Source organism: Jatropha curcas, chromosome 8 (genome assembly GCF_041381405.1).
Source record: "Jatropha curcas cultivar XTBG-Jc1 chromosome 8, XTBG_Jcur_1.0, whole genome shotgun sequence".
Classification (NCBI taxonomy): Eukaryota; Viridiplantae; Streptophyta; class Magnoliopsida; order Malpighiales; family Euphorbiaceae; genus Jatropha; species Jatropha curcas.
In genome coordinates, this window is record NC_143158.1 from 22,871,108 (window position 1) to 22,883,023 (window position 11,916).

Here is an 11,916-nt window from a genome sequence, read left to right on the forward strand (position 1 = left end):
ATTAGAGATTACTTGTAGTTGTCTATGAAATCCTCTTAAAGCATGAAAATAGGTTAGCAACGTACAGAATGAGACAGCATACAGGTAAACAGTATGGTTTATGCATTTTATGAATAATGTAATATGTTTATTGTATTATTGAAATATAGATAATATGCTCCACTGAGGTTAGGTAGAAACCACGTAGATAAGACTATGTCGCGACATAGGATAGCAGATCTGCGCCCCATATAGTGTGGTACTCCGGCTACAGGCCGTTGAGTGGATATGATTATATACGGGTCATAGCAGCCTAGTCATACAGTATTCATCCAGTTTCATATAGTTCTTCTTATCACTTAGGTTTCACTGTAACCTTATGGAGCCATAGAATTATGAGATATTAGTATTTATAAATTATACGATGTTTAATAAAAGTTGCATAATTCATACAACATAATGAACTGCAGGTAAATTATGAGGAAACTTCATGGAAAATTGCACCTTTAGAAGAAGTAAAGCCTACATGTGAAGAATGTAACTCCTTTGAAGATGGATTAAATCTAACTTTCTTGTTTCCAGACATGATTATTAATGACCATGAAAAATGTGAGGTACAGCTAGAAGGGGTATTGGGAGAGATTTTAAACGAACACAAGCAGCAAGCAATATTGGTGGATGAAGAAATAATTGAGATTATTGATTTAAGCTCATCAATGGTTTTTATACATACACCATCGGAAGATCCTTTCTTTCCAATGATACCACCTTCAATAAATTGTGTTCTTCATGATTTAGTACAGTTTTTTCCCCAAGTTCATCATTCAAAGCGAGATGTTGTTGATAAGACGAGCATAAATTTTCCTAAACTAGCCAATCTTGAGGGCATTTTCAACCAAGACCCATTTGTGATATTACATGATACATACTATGGTCGAAAGCCGTTATTTGATAAACTTCTCAAAAAGTCGAGTCTAAAGACTTTAAACAAAACGCTAATGGGAGGCAACCCATCATTTTCTTTCTTTTCCTTTGCAATTTTATTTTATTTTATTATTATTTATATTTTTCATTTTGTTTCCCCACCTTTAAACCATTATTTTCTTTTATTTTGGTGTTTTATACTCATATTGTAGGTCAAGAAAGTATTAAAGAGGCTTAAAAACTGATTAAAAGTGCCAAAGTCAGGCTCTAGCACGGGCAGGGCGTGCTACCCAGCACCCCCGTGCTGTCTCCAGAGAAAAATATACCCATAGTTAGACTCTAGCACCCCAGGTCGTACTATCCAGCACCCCCTGGCCATGCTGCAGATTTTTTATTTTTTTATTTTTTTAAAATGTTTTTTTTTGTCCTTTTATGCTTTAGACCACGTGCCCACATCAATGTTTTTTTTTATTATTATTTTTTTTTTCTTCTGTCTTTTATTTTGACGTAAGTTCTTTTTTTTTCTTGTTGTTTTATTTTTTTTTCTTCCTTCTTTTTTATTTGACTACTCAATCTATTTTTTTTATTCTTTCTTCTTTTATTTATTTATTTTTTATTTTTTAAATTACTTTTAATTGGAATTTTCCTTTCCATTTTTTTATTTTATTATTTTTATTTCGATGTTTTTTTTTCCTAACAATTATGTCTATATTATTATTATTATTATGTTATATTATTCTTTTCCATTTTCAGAATTTAGCCATTGGAACCATGCCCGGTATTTCCTTGTCTTTTATTGTATTTTCAATACAATGATGGTAAGGTGTTCTCAACTCTATTTTATTTTTATACCTTGTTTTGATAATATATGATAAGTTTGGGGAATTGGTCTTGTTTTTGCGCACATTGGGGACAATGTGCTAGATTAAGTTGGAGGAAGGAAAATTTTAGTTAAATTTTTTTTTTATTTTGTTTGTTTGTTTTTATTAGCTTAATATGGTTGGAATAATTTTGAGCAAGCTTGAAAATTATCATAATTTAGTAAATTGTGATAAATTTAGTTGTTTTTCTAGTCTAGTATATTTGAGCTTTAATTTTAATTTTTGACTTAACATGATTCTTTGGTTTAACTATTTGTTTCTAAGATTATAAACACTAATGTTTGTGAATTTTATGATATATAGATATGTTTTAATCAAAATTTATTTAACCTTGGCATTCCTAGAACAAATTAGAATTCCCTTTGAGACAAAATTTTTAAATGCTTACATTTAGAAAGAGATGATTTAGGCATTTTTTGTTGAACCCCTTATTTAGCCTAAGCCAACTAAGTTAAAATATGACTTTTGCAACCAATTTGAAGCCTATATCCAAATTTTATTGTTCACCCTTATTAAGCCTAGCCATTAAACCAATTTAAATTCCTACCCTAAGTGCAATAATGTATAATTGAAGAATCTGATTTTTATTAAAACATAGCAACAAAAAGGGAGAAAATTTCATTAATACTAGTAAGTGGACCAATTTGAAAACTCAAAGAGAAACACCCCATAGAAGAAGCAATCAATCAGAGAATTCAAGTTTGGAGAATTGAAGCAGGGAAGAAATTATCAAAATATTATGAAGAGACCGTGCTAAAGTATCTTTAATTTTGAGCTAGTGAAGAACTTCAAGTTAATCTCCCTTTACAAATAAAAAAAAAAATTGTTTTGATGTAATGAAAATCTTGAGATTATGCATTTTTTTTGTGCTTTTTGTCTACCATTTTATCCTTTTCCTTTGTTTAGCTAACAAGTAAATCCCTAATACCCCATTACAACCTAAATAAAGACCTTTTGATATTTTAAATTGTATGCATTTCAATTGTGGAGAAGGGATGACTAATTTTGCATATGGGAATGTTAAACTTATATTGTTAAACATCTTATTTAAAGGTTAAATAATTTTTGTGAGAATTCATATTCTATTTGTCATAGGTTGAATAATTATTGGTGTTGAAAATCTTATTAACTTATGTTTAAATTAAGGAATGTGTTTTGTCGAGAATTGAATTTTTGCTATAATATAAATTAGCATAGGAAATACTTGATTTAGTTTCATGTTAATAATTTTTGATATTTTTGAAATTGTGAATAATTATCTCCAACCATATTAAGCTAGATTTGTTAGTTTGTTTAGCTTGTGTTTTTCTTTTGTTTTTAGTTTTGTTGCTTGAGGACAAGCAATGGTTTAAGTTTGGGGAATTTTGATAGGTGTTATTTTTATAGTATTTTTAATATAGTTTTTACTAGAAATTTTAATAGTTTTAATTACTTTAATTAGTTTTTATTTAGTTTTATTTATGTTTTTGTTCAAAGTTTCCTTGAATCATAATTTACTTGAAGTTAGGAAATTTGTAGGATTTTGACACAGAAAAAAGCAAAGTAAGCAAAACTTTCAGAGGCTGGCACGCCCTAGCCGTGCCGCACAGCATGCCCGTGCCGAAGTTCAGGTTTTGCCTTAGGCCTAAAATGTCAGCCCATCCTACACCACTTGCATGGACCCACATGAGATGATTTCCTGACATGAAAATCAAGTTTTAATCCTATTTAGACGCTGGGACAGTCCTAATTGAGAAGAAATACAAAGCCTAAACAGTTTTCTATCTCCAAAAGATTTCTTAATCAATAAAGATTCACTTTCCTAAACGAACACGAAGATACTCCAGAAACTTTATATAAATAGAGAGACTAGCCATAGACAAAGGGAGGCATTCATTGTATATTCCATCTTTTGTTATATTGTTTTATCTCTCTCTCCAAGACTTCAAGTATTCAAGATTTGTGTCAAAATTCAAGGAAGCCGCTCAAGCCAATCATTAACTAGTTTTTATTTCTAAACTCTTTTTTTGTTTTATTTTCAATATTCATGTTGATTATGAGAATATTTACAAGTTTAATTGAGTTTTATTTAATTAGTATGTTGAACTAAAACTCTCATACTAGGGATTTGATGTAGCTTAATTTTGATTCCAATTTATAATATTAGATTTGCTTTTCCTTGTTCATGATATAATTTATTATTGAACTTAATGCTTCTAGGTAGAGTTTCTCCCCTGGATTGATTTATTTCATTAATCACTATCGAGAGAAGGGTTTTTGATATGAATAGGGTAATAAATTACATGAGAATAATAACTTGATGCAGAAGCTATATGGTTTGACTCATGGGGGGTTTTCATAAGTTAATGACCTTAGGTTATGAATTCATAAACAAACCATAAAACTTAATGATTCAATTCATGTTTGATTGCGCTATTGGAAGATAGGTAATTAGACCGGGTTAAAATAGCTAACAATACATCGGGAGAGCTTGTTAGTGATTTTAGGGTTGTTTCCCCTACTTAAACAATTAAAATTGATTATCAAACTAATAAAATAAATTGGATAGAATTAAGTGAAGTCAAAATCCCTAGTAGCTTTAAATCCTTGATTTCTTTTCGTCAAATATTGTTGCTTGATTTCTTTTTGTTTTTTTATTATTTGTTTAATTTAATTTCTTAAAATAATTCCCTTTATTGCCGTTTAAATAATAATAGGTTAATATAATTTTGGTACTTGGTATACAATCCCTGTGGATACGATACTCTTTCACTCTATATTACTTGTTGCGATTTCATACACTTGCGAAAATCACTGTCAGTCATAATAACAAAGAAGTCTTTCTTTAATTTTAAGTCTTTCATTCACATTATTTCTATAGAAAAACATATAACTCTCTAAATACCTATGTATGGGGCTACCGCCGATTAACTGCAGTAGGTCTAAATAAAAATTAGGATTAAATAGATTAGAGAGGAAAGAGGAGGAGAGAAACCCTTGAGTATGCGCTAGTTGAACAATATTATGTAAATCTTCCACTTAATTCCTTTTTAAGTACAAAGTATTTCTTTAATCAAGCATAAAGAGTACCGTTAATAAGTTGAAATATAATTTTCTATTTTAAATCAACTTTAGACTTATGAAAATTAAATGATAAGCAAGTATTATCTATTGAGCCAGAAGAATGCCTTTTATTTATTTATTTATTTCAATTTTTCAGAAGCTGTAGTAGCAAAAAAATAAATATTTAATAGGTCTTAAATGAAAAGGAATATCGAGGCTCTATTTATTTTTCGAGATATAATTTGTATAAAAAATATTTTTCAGATTTTTCGATATTTGGCCTACTCAGGAAAATCAGCGAACGAAAAATAGTTTCCTCATCAAAAGGAAAATTATCATTTTAAGAAAAATGACCTTTCATTTTCAATAGTGAAAAACATTTTTCGTATATTAGTAAACTTATTATAATCTTTTTTTAATTTATTAATCAACGGTAATTACCACCATAGTCATCGGCCACTACCATTGCCACCAGCTAGCATCGACCATCACTACTAGTTATAGGTGACTATAACGATTTATTATTTTATGCATTTCCTCTTATATTTAATAATAAAATTTTAAAATATAAAATTTTTACTATTCTTCTTATATTATTTTATTTACCTTTTCGCTCAGCCCTTTTATTATTCTTTAATTACATTCTTGCCATAACTTAAATAATTATTCATTTAAAATTTCTTAAATTAATTTTTTTAATTTATATAAGCAAAACTTAATATGAGTTTTCATTGCATTTTTTTAAGAAAAAAACATAATTATAAATAGTTTGAATAGTTAATTTTGTAATATATAAAATTGATGTACCATTGATTTATATACAAAAAAATATTAATGGGTAACTTTTTTCATTAATTTGATTTATTTCCATACTTTTTCATTTGTTAGACCTAATTAATCAATAAATGCATACATATAATTTGAAAATTTTGGTAGTTTATGTACATACATATTATTATTAACATTAAATGCTATCAGTATTTGCATTTATAATAAATAATTATTCATAAAATATTAATTATTAAATTTCGATTAATAATTATTTTCAAGCAAATTAAAGATTAGTACTATAAACTTATATAAAGCGCTAATAATAATATTTTTAAAGTCATGTTTATTTATTCTTTTGTTAGTCCAACCAATAAAAATAATAATATTTGATATATTATTTAAACCCAAGAATAATATCTATGTAAATTTATATTTTTTTTTTTACTTTTTTTGCCTAAATTGACTCAAATTAAAATTTCAAAGTTAAAAAAATTAATAAAAATTAGTTTTATTTTAATTGATACATATTGCCCATTTTCATTTGAGAAATATTATATATCTAATAGATTCACATTAAAAAAAAATTTTATTTTGCATATTTTCATATTTAAAAACTTTATAAATATAAAATATTAAATTTTATTTAGTATAAATGTAACTTATTGTATATAGTATTTCATATATTTATTTTTCAACTAATCACAAATATAAATTACCTTTGGTTATTATTTAACTAATAAATTACTGATGAAATTAATTTCATTAATAATTTTATTTATTTTTATTTTTATTTTTTAAAAAATATTTTAAAATTATTATAGATTCACAATAAAATTGTATTGTTGAAAAATTTAAAATAAAGTTGCACTAACTGAGACAAAAATGAATATATATGAATTTTTAACCTTATTTGATTGAAAATCTATATATTTGTACAATAACAAATGTTTTGATAAAACTCTACTAGAAATAGCATTATCAAATTGCACATATACTATTTATTTTTATAAGTTACATAGTTACATGTATATGCTAATGTACATAATTACATAATTACATGTATTTTAAAATCTATTTATAATATTGTTTATAAGTTAAATTATTATATACGAAATCAAAAAATATGAAGTATCATACATAAATTTTTATTATAAAATGTCAAATTCTATTATATCAAGACACAACTTTAAATTACATTTATAATTAATCGACGCCAGGGTTATGTGCTCATTTGATCTAATCAAATATAATTAAAAATAATAATCAAATAAAATCATTGTTACTTTTCATTTTGATATATCAAAAATTAAAATGGATGATTTTAAAATTATAAATTTATTAAACAATTTTATAAATATTACATTCAATGCGGTCAGTAATCCAAGTCGTTGCATCATTGGATGTCAATTGTTGGGCAACTCTAATGCGTTTCAAACATAAATTATACTCCCTCTATTCCATTTTGTTTACATGATTTGATAAAACACGCATATTAAGAATTTAGTCTACAAAAGTTATTTTTTTCTTTTTAATCCTTAAGTCATTTAGATATTAATAAAAGTCTTTCATCTAATGAAGAATCATAAAGATTATCATGAAAAAAATAATTATTTACATGTATAAATTTAAAAACCTTACAAATATTTTAGAATATCTAAAAAAAAAAATAACAAGCAAACAAAATGGGATTGCGGAAACAATTTTTTTGTGGTCTAGCTCAAGTAATCGTATTATTTTGTTTATGGACTTATTGTTGTAACAAAGTGTAGTTTTCTAACAAAAAAGAAGTCTTCCTTTAACATTAAGTCTTGCATTCACATTATTTCTATGGAAAACACGTAATACCTAATAATAGGTTTATTTTGATCTTCCAGAAGCTGGTAGTAGCAAAAGTAAATACCTAATAATAGGTTTTAAATGTAAAGGAATATCAAGGCTCCGGTTGTTTTTTAAAAGTAATTACTTAAAAAATATTTTTTAAATTTTTTGACATTTGGAGTATTCGGGAAAATCAGTTAATAGAAAATATTTTCTTGGCGAAAAAAAACTATATAAGTTTTTAAGAAAAATGACTTTTTGTTTTTAAGGGAGAAAAATATTTTCTGAACATTAATAAATTTATTATAATCTTATAAATATATATTTTTTAATTTATTAATCAATAGCAACCAGTATCACTAGTCACTGATCCACATCCGCCATAATAATCGTGACGGCCAACATTGGTCACATCATGGATTATTGATCACAATCACTATTTATTATTTTTACGTGTTTCTTCTTATATTTTAATAATAACTTATTACTTTCATTGTCACGCCCGACTCTAATCACCAGAGGAATTGTCCGCTTTGGCCACGGAGTTGTGCCCCAGCTTAATCCGGTCAACACATACACCCGCCCTCATGGTTTTATCCCGCAAGTGAAATGGAAAACTTCCCAGGAGGTTACCCATCCTGAGATTTCTGTTAAGCGAGCACGCTTAACCCTGGAGTTCTTCCAACTCTCCAGCCATTCCACGAAAAGGCGCCTCTAATGATTAGTTTCCCCCTTTTCGATATATGATTCGATTCATTCCTGTGTCCCGCATTCCACTACCCTAGTTAGCCTGCCATCCTAGGATCGCTTTGCCGGGTCGGGATGTCACAGGCCCACCAGCTTCTGCATGGTTCGTCCTCAACCATACATCTACTGGAGGGGGTCAGGCTCTGATACCAACTGTCACGCCCGACTCTAATCACCAGAGGAATTGTCCGCTTTGGCCACGGAGTTATGCCTCGGCCTAATCCGGCCAACACATACACCCGCCCTCATGGTTTTGTCCCCCAAGTGAAATGGGAAACTTCCCAGGAGGTCACCCATCCTGAGATTTCTGTTAAGCAAGCACGCTTAACCCTGGAGTTCTTCCAACTCTCCAGCCATTCCACGAAAAGGCGCCTCTAAAGATTAGTTTCCCCCTTTTCGATATATGATTCGATTCATCCCTGTGTCCCGTATTCCAATACCCTAGCTAGCCTGCCATCCTAGGATTGCTTTGCAGGGTCGGGATGTCTCATCCATGAATATTTAAATATGACATTAGATTTTATAACTTATTACTACTTGAAATACAATTTATAACGTGCATGAAAATTATAAATAACTCAAATAATGTTTTAGTTAGAATAGGATACAATAATATATTATTTGAAAGGTTACATATGAAAGATTAGGGGATATGTATCTTTCAATAAATTAATTATTTATATAGATGTACCATATGATTGATTTTACTTTTAGCCACTTAATTATAGTTTATATAACCGGTTTATGGATCTCCTACCTCAGAAGAAGTTTTTTTTGAGAGGAAATCAAAATGGAAATTTTATCAAGAGGAATCTGTATACAGATATGGAATACATATCAATATGTTTTTATATTTTTGTAAAGTAAGTCTAATAATAAACTACTAACACAAAAAATTAAAAAAGACAATCTTAATTTGAAGTATCCGATCAAGTTGACAGAGCATAATATATGTGTTGTAGGCAATCGCTCGCTCCACTTGGTGGCGATTCATGGCCACTATTCGACTCCATGATTTTTCTACAAGTCTGATATGATTATCTTTAAAATTCTTCTTCCTGTCAAAAAGGAGATCTGCACTTCATTCTACATAACTGCCCAAATAATAAAATACCATAAACAAAATTACCATAATGGTGATAACAATACTCAGAAACTGTCAAATGACTAGATCTAAGAACAAAATTTCAAAATATGGGTATCAATAATCCCAAAATATGGGGATCAATAACTCAGATCGGTATCAAAATTTCAAAATTTCTACATTACTGCCAAATAATAAAATACCATAAATAAAATTACCATAATGGTGATAACTATACTCAAAAACTGCCAAACGACTATATCTAAGAACAAAATTTCAAAATATGGGTATCAATAATCCCAAAATATAGGGATCAATAACTTAGATTGGTATCAAAATACATAAATGTGAGGATTATTCAAAAAAAGAAAAAAAAAGAAGACAAGAGGTGATCACCGCGGATATTTTATCGATGGCGATGAAAAAAGAAAAGAAGGGTTTCAAAATTTTTTTCCCTTCCAGAGAGGCGACGGGATACCTTAGAAAAAGTTTTACATTTTAAAGATTTTAATTAAATGATTGAAGTTGTATTCGGCAAATTAATAAATGAAAATAAATCAAGAATGTTTAAATTCCACAATTTTAAAACCATTTTCAACTCTTAATTATAATATGTATATATGTATTAGATACGGTGAAACTTTTATTTGTTGGCATTAAGCCCTTTAACTTTTATTTATATAAAGATTAAGCCTTAAATTGATTTAGAGTAAATGGCCAATCCAATTCGCTAATGTCAAAAATAGAATTTCATGGATTTAATACTTTGATTAAGTTTTCCCATCAACATGTGTTTAACATATATGATTATTACTCTCTAACCCCTAGTTAATAAATATAAGAGCTTAATTAAAAAAAAAATTTGAATGAGTTTAATGTCAATAAACAAAAGTTCATGGACATAATAAAAGTAAAACCTGATAAGTTCCAAGATTTAAACATGTATTTCGCTAATGTCAAAGATAGAAGTTCTATATTTATAAGTTAAAATTCTAACTCAATATTCAAGTGTCCTTTTTTATCACTTTAAATTCAATAGATAATCAAATAATTATTATTACCAAACATTTTTACTTTAAACAATTACCAGCTAATATCTAATAGCTACTAAAACAGCTAGAGTGATGCCCAACAGACACCTAGCCTTTAGCCATTCAAAATTATAAAATGCTAAAAGTTGATGTTTCTATACTAGAGATATATTGGGGATATTTCTGTAAATTATGTAATTTGGAAACACATTTCCCCTCTTGTAGATACGTTTTGGTAAACTAGAAACTCTCAAAAACTCATTTCTTCAATTAGAGTGATGGTTGTGTTGGTGATGATGGTAATATAGTGATGGTTGTGGTGGTGGTGGTGGAAGAGTGGCGAAGGAGTGATGGCGGTATGTTTGGTGGTGGTAGTGTTTCGATTATATTACATTACATATTTACAAAAAAAAAAAAAACATAAAAATGGAATGGTGATTACATTTCATAAATTTTCTCAATTACATTACCAAACATAGTAACGGAATCTTAATTACATTACATTTCATTACATTTTTCATTGCATTACATCTTTGATTAAATTGCATTGCATTACATCCAACAAAATATAGCTCTAGAGTTTTTATTAATTATAAATTTGAGTCTCACTATAAATAGATGTATGATCTAATTAATTAACCATAGTCCACATTTAATCCATTTTTAAGGTCCCAATTACATTAATATACTTAATTCTACAAATGTCACATGTCCATAATTTAGATGGTAACATTTTTAATTAAATCCTTTGTTTACATGATCAAATCCTTAATAGCCCATTAGTTAGTCAAATTGTGCAATAATCCTCCAATCATAGGTAAAGTGTCAACAAGTCTTTGGAAATGTTCTAGATAACCCACAAAGTCTTGTAAAATTTCATTTTACTCCTCATATGGTTGGTGACAGTGATTTTTCGCAAGTATACAAAAATCGCTACAAGTAATATAGAATGAGTAGAGTATCGTGTCCACAGGGATTGTATACCAAGTACCAAAATTATGTTAACCTATTATTATTTAAACGACAATAAGGGAAATTATTTTTAGAAACTAAATTCAACAAGTAAAAATAAGAAGTTAAATAAACAATTATTGATTAAAGAAATCAAGGAAGTAAAGCTACTAGGGGTTTTGATTTCACTTAATTCTATCCAATTTATTTCATTAGTTCATTAATCAATTTAATTAGTCAAGTAGGGGAAACAACTCTGAATTCACTAACAAGCTCTTTCGATGTATTGCTAGTTATTTTAATTCCATTTAATTACCTATCTTCCAATAGCGCAATTAACTATGAATTAAATCATTAAGTTATGTAGTTGTTTGTGAATTTACAATTTAAGGTTGATAAATTATAAAAACCCCCCATGAGTCAAACCATATAGCTTCCGCATCAAGTTATTATTCTCATGTGTTTTATTAACCTTTTCATATCAAAGATTCTTCTTCCGATAGTGATAATTGAAATAAATCAATCTAGGGGAAAATTCTGCCTAGAAGCATTAAGTTCATTAATAAATCATAACTTGAATAAGGAAAAATAAATCTAATTGCATAAATTGGAAAAGAGATTAAGCAACATCAAACCCCTAGTATAAGAGTTCAGTTACACATAGTACTTAAATAAAACTCAACAATAC